Here is a 14,224-nt window from a genome sequence, read left to right as displayed (position 1 = left end):
ATTTATTAGGTTCCTTCTTTGTGGTAAGCAGCTAATGTGAATTTATTCATTCATTTCTTCATCCAATATTTATTTAATGTCTTTTATGTGCCAGTAATGGTAGTAGGTGTACCATTCACTGTTCAGAACACTGAAGAGGCCTTGCCCCCATGGAGTTTATAGCCTTGTTACCCCACTTCCCAAGGCATTTGTCGCTCCATATTATGAACATGGGAGAATGGAGAGACAGTGAGAACCTAGATAAAAGGGAAGAAAAGCAGAGTGTATCCCTTCTAAGGTAAGTTTGCACAAAATAGACACTAAATTGAGTCAGGATTAATAAGACATCTGCAAGGTTCATTCCCTCCTCTGGGTCCAGTGTGGTCTGCAGGACTGAACTACATTGAAACCATGGCATTTCATCTCTTTTTTTCACACTGCACCTATCATATCACAGATCATCTTAAATGACAGTTAAATAATCACTGAAGCATGGGAAGTTTTCAAATGAACTTTTAGGCATGGCTGCCTGGCTTCTGATCTGCCACAAGAAAAATTCACTTTTACCAGTTTAAATTGTAGGATAAATATCTTACTTTTTTAAAGAAATAGGTTCACAATTATATCCTTGTCTCTCTTTTTTAAAGTTTTTATTATGGAAACTGAGAAAAATACAAAAAAAAAGATGAGATAATAAAATAATGAACCTTTGTGTACCTATCACCTAGCTTTAGTAATTATCAACATTTTGTCATTCTTGTTTTTATCTAATCACATTTCTCTCTTTCTCTCTTTTTTTTTGTTTTTGAGTATTTTTAAATAAATTCCCACTGTAATGCCATTTCACCTCCAAATACATCAGAGCTTATCTTTGACAAATAAGATTTTTTAAAAACGTAACTATAATATCATTGTAATACTTATCAAAATAATCATAATTCTTTAATATCTTCTAATACCTACCCTGTGTTCAAATGTCCCTGATTGTCTAAAAAAAATTCTTTTGGAGTGTAACAGGATCCAAACAAAGTCTACCCATTGGATTTGGTTGATGTGTCTTTCATTTACACCTTTTCTCCTCACATCCTTTTGAACATCACCAAAATGATCTTCAATATTTGATTTTTATCCAGGATAAACAAATGCATCCAAACTTAACATATGCTCCTGGTGAAACCACATTATGTAATATTTTCAAGGACACGGGAATCATATAATTTATCATTCAAATGAAGAAACTCTGAAAGGGGGATACAGTTAATAATTCTACTGGTGTAAATCATGAGAAATAGTTACCCTGCCAGTAGAGATATTGGGGGTAAAAAGGAGGATAATGTTTCTGGTTTTTACTTGGGTGTAGAGAGCTGGAAAAGAGCAGGAAAGAAGGTCACTCCCATCCTTACAATTAAAAAAATAAAGTTGACCAAACTGCAAGTTAACAACTATTCCTGGATCCATCAAAGAGCTGAAGTTGAGGAAACACCAACGAGCCCCAAATCTGAGAAGAGACAAGTGCCTACAGGGAGACATGGAATGCAAGAACTTATTTACTTGGGGCAGTTGAACATTGGAAAGAAGGATTTGCTTAGAATTGCTAACAAATTAGTAGGGGCTGAGTATTGGTGGGTGACAGAGTATGGAGCCCTAAAGGCTGCATATATAAGGGGAGTTCACACTACTCACAGGTTTCATTCTCTATGGATTCCAATGGGTACTCACAAAAAATTATGGCAAGAGTCCTGCGAAAGCATCCCTCATGGTACCGGCTTAAGAGAGGGGAAGAGCAGCTGCTGCAGGAAGGCCATACAGCCCTGCTCAGATTCTTCTCCATCTCCCCTATAGAAAAAAAGGTCTCTGAGGATGTGCTGTACCAAAAAAGTGAGGGGAAAATAAACCCTTAATGCGAAGAGACAAAACAATCAACAGAACCAGACTCATATATAACACAGACGTCGGAGCTATCACATGGGGAATTTAAAATAACTATGAAAAATAGTCAAAGGATCCAATGGAAAAATTGAACAATACTCATTGTCAGGTGAATAATTTCAGCAGAAACATAGACACTGTAAGAAAAATTAAGTGAGGGTGGTAGAAATGAAAAACACAGTAATGGAGATCAAGACTGTCATTGACAGGCTCATCGGCAGACTTAAGACAGCAAAGAGAAGAATCAGTGAACTTGAAAATATCCAAACGGAAAGACAAAGAGAAAAAAGAGTAAGAAATAAAAACAGAACATAGCATCCAGGAACTGTGAGACAACATCAAATGATCTAACAGGTGTGCAATTAGAACTCCAGAAGGAAAAAAAGAGAATGGGGTAGATTAAATATTTGAAGAGATAATGGCTAAAAATTTCCAAAATTAATGGCATACATCAAACTACAGAGCCAAACCACCAACCAAGATAACTACCCAAGCCAGAGACAGACAAATCATATTCAACTTTTGAAAAAACAAAACAAAGAGAAAATCTTGAAGGCAGTCAAAGGAAAAAAAGAGACACGTTACTAGGGAGAAATAAACATTAAGAATTATTATAGCCATCTTGTTAGAAACCAGGTAAGCTAGAAGACAATAGAATGACATTTTTAAAGGGCTGAATGAGAGAGTGATGTCATCAAGATGGCAGAGTAAGATGCTACAGCCTCAGTTCCCCGACAAAGAACAACAAATAGACACCTATCCATGAACAAAAATAGCCCTGGGAGAGCTCAGGAGCTTAAGCCACTTAAGAAGATTCAGCAACACTATGGAGCAAAAAACATGAGAATAACCAGACAAAAAGAGTAGGAAGAACAGTTTCACTTTGCATGCATCATCTCATCCCCCAGGCTGGCACTGTGCAGCACAAAGCGGGAACTCCCTAGCCCAAGAGAGTTCCCCTCACTAGTAAAAGGAAAATGGGGTGAGTGACCAGTTTCCCCAGCCTTTCAGAGCACTGCACAAAGAAGCCACTTCAGTTTCACCTCACCCAGAGACCAGCAAAGCTGAGACATCCAGAGATAGGTAGCAACAGAGAAGAAGGGCGCGGGGACTACCTGTATCAGCCACACGGCATGAGCAAATGCATGAGCAACTTCCCAGTGGCCTGCTCTGTAGAGGACCACAAATGTCTTCACTGCTGAGGACCTCAACAGCCCTTGTGGACACTGCAAACCCCTTCCTCAGCTTTCATCATTGAGAATCTCATTGCAGACCCCAGCAGACTGCTTTGCAGAGGACCCCAGAAGCTTTTACTTCTGAAGAAACCAACAGCCAGCATAGTCATTGCAGAACCCCTGCAGATTTTGCCACTGAGATTTTCACCCCGTAGGTTTTTGTGCTCACAGACACCAGCTGCCTGCGTCCCTCCATGATCCCTCCCCAGCAAAACCCAGGATCCACATTGGCTGCCAGACCTAGCCTCTGCAGCTGTGTGCATGCAAGATGCCAGCCTAGCCGCCCACAGCTGATCCCCACTGCTGTGCATGCACTCATGGCCACCTTCTGCAGCCACATGAGTTCATGCTGACAGCAAAGGCCCCCACAGCTGCCTGTGGGCCCAGAGATGGCCCCAACTCCTGTCACTGGCCTGCACTGCCACATGGGCCTGAAGCAAGCCCATGCAGTGTGCACCTGAATGCTGCCAGCTCCAACTTCCATCACCAGCCTCCACTGCCATGCACTCACCTGAAGCTAGCCCCTATAGTCAGATCAGTACACACCAACAGCCAGGGACCCCACAACTACTTGTGCACGCACAGTTGGCCCTGGCCCTTGCTGCTGGCCCTGGCCCTTGCCACTGTGCAGGTGTCTTCAGCCAGCCCCTGCCACCATGCAGGCACCTGAAGCTGCCCCCAGAGCCAAGCATGTGTCTACCCTGGCTCTGGCCACCACCACTGCCTGCCCTGATCCCTAGCCACTGGACCTAGAGGCACGACTGAGGACCTCCAGTAGCCTTTGCATCCACTGTAGAACCTCCTGCAGCTCTTGCCAAAGATCATGCAGTTGCCAGGCCCAGCTGCCTGGGCTGACAAGACACCATGCACTCCCAGACCCAGAGTTGCCATATGCCTCTGCATTTGGCACCCCACACCACTAGACCTGGAGCACAAAATGCTCCAGCATTCCACCACTTACAGGTGAAGGTCTTTCCTTGCCAAAGTCTGTCCATAAAGTCTGAAAGAGGTGACTGCTTCTTCAAGTGTGCAAACACCTACACAAGGCTACAAGGATCATGAAGAATCAGGGAAACATGACACCATCAAAGAAACACAGTAAACTTCCAGTAATTGACCTCAAAGAAATGGAGACCCACAAACTACCTGACAAAGAATTCAAAATAATTGTTCTAAAGATGCTCAGATTGCTACAGGAGAATACAGAAGAACAATTTAATGAAATCAGGAAAATAATACAAGAGCAAAATGAGAATTTCAACAAAGAGATGGAAAACATAAAAAAAGAACCAAATAGAAATTTTGGAGGTGAAAAATTCAATGACTGCACTGAAGAATTCAATAGAGAGCTTCAACAGCAGACTCAACCAAGCAGAAGGAAGAATCAGTGAACTCCAAGACAGGTTATTTGAAATTATCTAGTCAGAGGAGTAAAAAGAAAAAGGAATGAAGAAAGTCTATGGGAGTTAAGGGACACTGAAAAAAAAATAATCTATGCATTATGGAAGTCCCAAAAGGAGAAGAGAGGGAGATAGGGGCAAAAAGCTTATTTAAAGAAATAATGGATGAGAACTTCCCAAATATGGAAAGAGATTTGGACATTAAGTTGATGAAGCTCATTGATCTCCCCAAAAATTCAACCCAAAGAGATCTTCCCCAAGACACATTATAATAAAACTGCCAGGAAAAAATTTTTTAAAAAAGAGAAAATATTGTAAGTAGCAAGAGAAAATAAGCTTGGCACTTAACAAGGGAAATGCCATAAGACTATCACTGGATATCTCAGAAGAAACCTTGCAGTCCCAGAGAGAATGTGATTCTATATTCAAAGTTCTAAAGAAAAAAACTGCCAACCCAGAATACTTTACCAGGCTAAGTGGTCCTTCAGAACAAGGACATTAACATATTTGTGAAGGGAGAAATAGACAGCAGTACAATAATAGTAGGGGACTTTAATACTCCGCTTTCATAAATGGATAGATCATTCAGACAGAAAATCAATAAGGAAACATTGGCCTTAAACAACACATCAGACCAGTTGGACTGAACAGATATTAGAGAACATTCCATCCAAAAGCAACAGAATACACATTCTTCTCGAGTGTACATGCAACATTCTCCAGGAGATCATATGCTAGGCCACAAAACAAGTCTTAACAAATTGAAGAAGACTGAAATCATACTAAGCATCTTTTCCAACCACAATGCTATGAAACTAGAAATCAATTACAAGAAGATAATAGGAAAATGCACAAATATGTGGAGCTGCAACAACAGCCTACTGAACAACCAATGGGTCAAAGAAGAAATCAAAATATACCTTGAGGCAAAAAAAAAAAAAATGGAAATACAACATACCAAAACTTATGAGAGGCAGCAAAAGCAGTTCTAAGAGGAAAGTTCATAGCAATAAATGCCTACCTTAAAAAACAACAAAATTTCAAATAAAAAATCTGACTTTACACCTCAAGGAACTAGAAAAAGAAGAAAAAATGAAGCCCAAAGTTAGTAGAAGGAAGGAAATAACAAAGATCAGAATGGAAATAAATGAAATAAAGACAATAAAGAAGATCAATAAAACTAAGAGCTGGTTCTTTGAAAAGATAAAGAAAATTAACAAACCTTTAGCTAGACTCACCAAGAAAAAAAGAGAGAGGACTCAAATAAATGAAATCAGAAATGAAAGAGGATATGTTACAATTGATACTACAGAAACATAAAGGATCATAAGAGACTACTATGAACAATTATACACCAACAAATTGGAAAACCTAGAAGAAATGGATAAATTCCTAAAAACATACAATCTACCAAGACTGAATCATGAAAATAGAAAATCTGAACAGACATATTACTAATAGGGAGATTGAATCAGTAATCAAAAACCTCTCAACAAACATAAGTCCAGGACCAGACAGCGTCACTGGTGAATTCTACCAAACATTTAAAGAAGAATTAATACCAATCCTTCTCAAACTCTTCCAAAAAACAGAAGAGGAAGGAATATTTCCAAACTCATTTTATGAGGCCAGCATTGCCCTGATACCAAAACCAGACAAGGACACCACAAGAAAAGAAAATTACAGGCCAATATCCTGATGAACATAGATGTTAAAAATCCTCAATAAAATATTAGCAAACCAAACTCAACAATACATTTAAAAGATCATATACCATCATCAAGTGGAATTTATTCCAGGAATGCAAAGATGGTTCAACATCTACAAAGCAATCAGTGAATCATCACATTAACAAAATGAAGAATAAAAATTATATGATCATCTCAATAGATGCAGAAAAAGCATTTGACAAAATTCAACATCCTGTTATGACAAAAACTCTCAACAAAATGGGTATAGAGGGAATGTACCTCAACATAATATAGGCCATATATGACAAGCCCACAGCTAACATCATACTCAATGGTGAAAAGCTTAAAGCTTTTTCTCTAACATCAGGAACAAGACAAAGATGCCCATTCTTGCCACTTTTATTCAACATAGTATTGATGTCATAGCCAGAGCAATTAGGCAAGAAAAACAAATAAAAGGCATTTAAATTGGAAAGGAAGAAGTAAAATTGCCACTATTTGCAAATAACATGATATTATATATAGAAAACCCTAAAGACTCCATCAAAAAACTGTTGAAACTAATAAAAAATTTAAGTAAAGTTGCAGGATACAAAATCAATATACAAAAATCCGTTGTGTTTCTATATGCTAATAACGTACTATCAGAAAGAGAAATTAAGAAAACAATCCCATTTTAAATTGCATCAAAAAGAACAAAATACCTAGGAACAAATTTAACCAAGGAGGTGAAAGACCTGTATACTGAAAACTATAAAACATTGATGAAAGAATTGAAGAAGACACAAATAAATGGAAAAATATTCCATGCTCCTGGATTGCAAGAATTAACATTGTTAAAATGTCCATACTACCCAAAATAATCTACAGATTCAATGCAATACTTATCAAAATTCCAGTGGCATTTTCACAGAAATAGAACAAATAACCCTAAAATTTGTATGGAACCACAAAAGATCCCGAATAGCCAAAGCAATCTTGAAAAAGCAGAACACAGCTGGAGGCATCATGCTCCCTGATTTAAAACTACATTACAGGGAGGAGAAGTCAAGATGGCGGCATAAGCAGACTCTGAACTCATCTCTTCTTGCGGACACAGCCAATTTACAACTACTCGTGGAAAAATTACCCGAGACAGAACTGAAAACTGGATAAGAGGAACTCCTGCAACAAAGGACAATCCTAATTGAGGTGGAAGAGGCAGAAATTCCCTTCTGGAGAGAAAAACACCACCTTCACAAGCCGCAGCGCCTCACGGCCGCCCGGGAACGGCCCACAGGTATGCAGCACTCCCTGGAGGAGCGGGACCCTGAGCCAGGGAGCGTCCCTGCTGTGGGCATTTTGTAGACCCAGCACAATGGATATGAGTGGCATAATATCTGACTTTGCCTGCTACTAAAACATTGGGGAGTACCCCCAGAAAAGCTGGTTCACAAAGAAATTAAAACCGGCTCTTAAAGGGCCCACACGCAAACTCACCCATTTGAGAGCAACCTAAAATCACCAGAGAGAAAGGTGCACAGTGCTTTGGTGAAAAGAGACTCACCTGATAGGCCCTGAGTGCATCTCGGTGAGAGGTGAGACCTCTCCAGGGACTGGGACATTGGTGGCGGCCATTCTTGTGGCCTGGTGTGGGCATGCTGACACAGACGCCATTGGAGTTCTCCCTGGGGCCTGCTATCCCAGGTCTGCCCACTAGAGCACCGATTTAATCCAGCTCAGCCAGGGCGGGCAGCCCACCCTAGAGACTGGCCCCACCCAACAAGCCCTCAGGGAACTTGTGGGCCTGCGTAGATTGGTGACTGGATTCTCTGCAGCCTGGCAACTGAGCCAGCTTCAGTGGGGCAGGGCATGCACAAGGAGCGGGTGGATAGCGTGGGGCGGTGGTGGAGTGTGTGGGGCTCCCACCGTGGAGAGACTGGGTCCACTCCAGGAGGTCAGGGCGCACACATGGGGCAGGACTGTGTTGACTGTGTGTGTGGACCTGTGGGCGGCAGGGCTTATCAGCTGCAGAAGACTTGTGCTTCTCAAAGACCCACATAGGGGGTTTGCCCCACCTTCCAAAGCCTGAAACAATTGGGTGCTCCTGTGCCTGAGGCCAGCCCCACCCAGCTGCAATCCTCAGAGAGCTGACAAGAGACCTAAAGGCTGGAGGCTTATAGCAATTGTAAGCCCCTGAGCCTAACAACCTGCCACGCTGGGGGCCTACTCACTTAAAAGAAACACTGCAACACAAATGTGGTATTAGAACTTGCAGCCAACTGTGCTGGGGCTCCCCACACCTGATAAAGAGACTGAAGGGCCCACAACAACTACAAGCAGCTGAGCCTTACAACAGCTGGCCAGGAGCATAACTCGGCCTCCCTGGGCACCTACAGGGAGAGCAAACAGGCCACAACAGAAGGACACACGTAGCCCACACAGGGGTCACCCCTGGAACACTGAGAACTGAGGGAAACACACTGCAGGCCTTTTAAGGCTTCAATTATATTAGGTCACCTATCCAAGAGCAGGAGATGTAGCTGACCTACCTAATACATAGACACAAGCACAGGGAAAGAGGCAAAATGAAGAGGCAAAGGAATACATTCCAAGTAAGGGAACAGGACAAAACTGCAGAAAAAGAACTAAGTGAAACAGAAAAGAGCTACCTACCCGACAGAGAGTTCAAACAAAGAGTGTTAAGGATGCTCACTGATGTGGGGAGAAGAATAGATGAACTCAGTAAGAATGTCAACAAAGAAATGGAAGATATAAAAAAGAACCAATCAGAAATGAAGACTACAATACTGGAAATGAAAATTTCACTAGAGGGACTCAAAAGCAGAGTAGAGGATACAGAAGAACAGATCTGCGAGCTGGACAAAAGACTAGAAGACATTACCCAAGCTGAACAGGTAAAAGAGAAAAGAATTAAAAAGCGTGAGGACAGTCTAAGGGAGCTCTGGGACAACATCAAGCGCACTAACATCCGTGTTATAGGTGTCCCGGAAGGAGAAGAGTGAGACAAAGGGGCAGAGAATCTATTTCAAGAAATAATAGATGAAAACTTCCCTAACCTAAGGAAGGAAACAGATATCCAGGTACAGGAAGCACAGAGAGCCCCAAACAAGATAAACCCAAAGAGGCTCACACCAAGACACATCATAATCAAAATGTCCAGAATTAAAGATAAAGAGAGAATCCTAAAAGCCGCAAGAGAAAGACAAGTTACATACAAAGGAAACCCCATAAGGCAATCAGCTGACTTCTCAGCACAAACCTTACAGGCTAGAAGAGAGTGGCACGATACATTTAAAGTGTTAAAAGGAAAAAACTTACAGCCAAGAATACTCTACCCAGCAAAGATATCATTCAAAATGGAAGGAGAGATAAAAAATTTCCCAGACAAGCAAAAATTAAAGGATTTCGTCACCAAGAAACCAGTGCTACAAGAAATGTTAAAGGGACTGATTTAAGGGGAAGAGAGAAGACCACAAATAGGAAAAATTATCTATTTCCATGATAAGAACATAATGGATACAAATGCACAAGAAAGAGGTTAGATATGATATCAAAAACATAAAAGTAGGGAGGAGGGGAGTTAAAGAGTAGAGCTTTCAGACAGAGGTCAAACTAAAGAGACCATCAATTCTGTATAGAAGAAGAAAGGAACAGAGAAGGACTACTAAAACACTGAGAAAAACAAAATTTAAAAAATGGCAGTAAGTACATACTTATCAATAGCTTCTTTAAACGTCAATTGACTAAATGCTCCAATTAAAAGGCATAAGGTGGCTGACTGGATAAAAAAACAACATCCATATATATGCTGCATACAAGAGACACACTTCAGACCTAAAGACACTCACAAACTGAAAGTGAAGGGATGGAAAAAGATAGTTCACACAAATGGCAATGAAAAGAAAGCTGGGGTAGCAGTACTCATATCAGACAAAATAGACTTTAAAACAAAAATTGTAAAAAGAGACAAAGAAGGGCATTACATAATGATCAAGGGAACAATCCAACAAGAGGATATAACACTTGTAAATATCTATGCACCCAATAAAGGTGCACCTAAATATATAAAGCAATTATTAACAGACATAAAAAGAGAAATAGACAGTAACACAATAATAGTAGGGGACTTTAACACTCCACTTACACCAATGGATAGATCATCCAAACAGAAGATCAATAAGGAAACATTGGCTGTAAATAACACACTAGAACAGATGGACCTAGTAGATATATACAGAGCATTCCATCCAAAAACCAAAGAATACACGTTCTTTTCAAATGCACATGGAACATTCTCCAGGATTGATCACATATTAGGCCACAAAACAAGTCTCCATAAATTTAAGAAGACTGAAATAATACCAAGCATCTTTTCTGACCACAAAGGTATGAAACTAGAAATCAACTATAGGAAGAAAATCAGAAAAGCCACAAATACGTGGAGATTAAACAAAATGCTACTGAACAATGACTGGGTCAATGAAGAAATCAAAAAATAGCTGGAGACAAAAGATAATGAAAATACAACATGCCAGAATTTATGGGATACAGCGAAAGCAGTTCTGAGAGCGAAGTTTATAGCAATACAGGCCTATCTCAACAAATAAGAAAAATTTCAAATAAACAATCTAACAATGCACCTAAAGGAACTGGAAAAAGAACAAAGAAAGCCCAAAATCAGTAGAAGAAGGGAAATAATAAAAATCAGAGCAGAAATAAATGAAATAGAGACTAAAAAAACAATAGAAAAAATTAATAAAACCAAGAGCTGGTTCTTTGAAAAGATAAACAAAATTGACAAAACTTTAGCTAGACTCACCAAGAAAAAAAGAGAGAAGGCACAAATAAGTAAAATCAGAAATGAAAGAGGAGAAATTAAAACAGACACCTCAGAAATACAAAAGATTATAAGAGAATACTATGAAAAGCTATATGCCAACCAATTTGACAATCTGGAAGAAATGGATAAATTCTTAGAATCATACAACCTTCCAAAACTGGATCAAGAAGAAGTAGAGAATTTGAATAGACCAATCACCAGTAATGAAATTGAAACAGTAATCAAAAACCTCCACAAAAATAAAAGTCCAGGACCAGACGGCTTCCCTGGTGAATTCTACCAAACATTCAAAGAAGACTTAATACCTATCCTTCTCAAACTCTTCCAAAAAATTGAGGAGGGCGGGAAGCTCCCTAACTCATTCTACGAAGCCGACATTACCCTGATACCAAAACCAGACAAGGACAACACAAAAAAAGAAAATTACAGGCCAATATCACTGATGAACATCGATGCAAAAATCCGCAACAAAATACTAGCAAATCGCATACAACAATACGTTAAAAAGATCATACACCGTGATCAAGTGGGATTTATTCCAGGTATGCAGGGATGGTTCAACATTCACAAATCAATCAACGTAATACACCACAGTAATAAAATGAAGAATAAAAATCACATGATCATCTCAATAGATGCAGAGAAAGCATTTGACAAGATACAGCATCCATTTATGATAAAAACTCTGAATAAAATGGGTATAGAAGGAAACTACCTCAACATAATAAAGGTCATATATGACAAACCCAAAGCCAATATCATCCTCAATGGTGAAAAACTGAAAGCTACCCCTCTAAGAACAGGAACCAGACAAGGATGCCCACTCTCACCACTCTTATTTAACATAGTGCTGAAAGTCCTAGCCAGAGCAATCAGGCAAGAGAAAGAAATAAAAGGGATCCAAATTGGAAAGGAAGAAGTGAAACTGTCACTATTTGCAGATGACATGATTTTATATATGGAAAACCCTAAAGAATCCACCAGAAAACTTTTAAAAGTAATAAACGAATACGGTAAAGTTGCAGGATGCAAAATCAACATACAAAAATCAGTTGCATTTCTATACAGTAACAACGAAGTAGCAGAAAGAGAAATTAAGAATACCATCCCATTTACAATTGCATCAAAAAGAATAAAATACCTAAGAATAAACTTAACCAAAGAGGTGAAAGATCTGTACACAGAAAACTATAAAACATTTCTGAAAGAAATTGAAGAAGACACAAAGAAATGGAAAGATATTCCGTGCTTTTGGATTGGAAGAATTAACATAGTTAAGATGTCCATACTTCCTAAAGCCATCTATAGATTCAATGCAATCCCTATCAAAGTTCCAACAACATTTTTCACAGAAATAGAACAAAGAATCCTAAAATTTATATGGAACAACAAAAGACCCCGAATAGCTAAAGGAATCCTGAGAAAAAAGAACAAAGCTGGAGGTATCACACTCCCTGATTTCAAAATATACTACAAAGCTATAGTAACCAAAGCAGCATGGTACTGGCACAAAAACAGACACACAGATCAACGGAATAGAATCAAAAGCCCAGGAATAAACCCACACATCTATGGACAGCTAATCTTTGACAAAGGAGCCAAGAACATACAATGGAGAAAAGAAAGTCTCTTCAACAAATTGTGTTGGGAAAACTGGATAGCCACATGCAAAAAAATGAAAGTAGACCCTTAACTTACACCATACACAAAAATTAACTCCAAATGGATTAAAGACTTGAATGTAAGACCTGAAACTATGAAACTTCTAGAAGAAAACATAGGCAGTACGCTCTTCGACATCGGTCTTAGCAACATATTTTCAAGCACCATGTCTGACCGGGCAAGAGAAACAATAGAAAAAATAAACAAATGGGACTACATCAAACTAAAAACCTTCTGCACAGCAAAGGAAACCATCAACAAAACGAAAAGACAACCTAACAATTGGGAGAAGATATTTGCAAACCATACATCTGATAAGGGCTTAATCTCCAAAATATATAAAGAACTCATGCATCTCAACAACAAAAAAGCTAACAACCCAAATAAAAAGTGGGCAAAAGACCTGAACAGACATTTCTCCAAAGAAAATATACAGGTGGCCAAGAAACACATGAAAAGATGTTCAAAATCATTAACTATCAGGGAAATACAAATCAAAACTACAATGAGATATCACCTCACGCCCATCAGAATGGCTATAATTAACAAGACAGGAAACAACATGTGTTGGAGAGGATGTGGAGAGAAGGGAACTCGCATACACTGCTGGTGGGAGTGCAAACTGGTGCAGCCACTATGGAAAACAGTATGGAGATTCCTCAAAAAATCAAGGATAAAACTACTATATCATCCAGCTATTCCACTGCTGGGTATTTATCCAAAGAACTTGGAAACACCAATGCGTAAAGATACGTGCACCCCTGTGTTCATTGCAGCGTTATTCACAATAGCCAAGACTTGGAAGCAACCTAAGTGCCCATCAAGGGACGAATGGATAAAGAAGATGTGGTATATATACACAATGGAATACTACCCAGCCATAAGAAACGATGAAATCCAGCCATTTGTGACAACATGGATGGACATTGAGGGTATTATGCAAAGTGAAATAAGTCAGAGGGAGAAGGTCAAATACCATATGATTTCCTTCGTTAAGTAGTAGATAATAACAACAATAAACAAACACATAGAGACAGAGATTGGATTGGTGGTTACCAGAAGGGAATGGGGGAGGGAGGAGGGCGAAAGGGATAATTTGGCACATGTGTGTGGTGATGGGTTTTAATTAGTATTTGGGTGGTGAACATGATGTAATCTATGCAGAAATAGAAGTATAATGATGTACACCTGAAATTTATACAATCTTATGAACCTATGTTACTGCAATAAACAAAAAATTTTAAAAAAAGCTACATTACAAATCTATAGTAATCAAAACAGTATGGTATTGGCATAAAAACAGACACATAGATTAATGAAACAGAATAGATAGCGTGAAATAAACCCACGTATATATGGCCAATTAATTTATGACAAAGGAGTCAAGAAGGTACAGTGAGAAAAGGACAGTCTCTTCAAAAAATGGTGCTAGGAAAACCGGACAGCCACATGCAAAAAAAATAAAACTGGCCCACTATTTTATAC

The sequence above is a fragment of the Diceros bicornis genome, chromosome 32 (genome assembly GCF_020826845.1).
Source record: "Diceros bicornis minor isolate mBicDic1 chromosome 32, mDicBic1.mat.cur, whole genome shotgun sequence".
In the NCBI taxonomy this organism is placed as follows: domain Eukaryota; kingdom Metazoa; phylum Chordata; class Mammalia; order Perissodactyla; family Rhinocerotidae; genus Diceros; species Diceros bicornis.
This window is presented reverse-complemented; position numbering follows the sequence as displayed.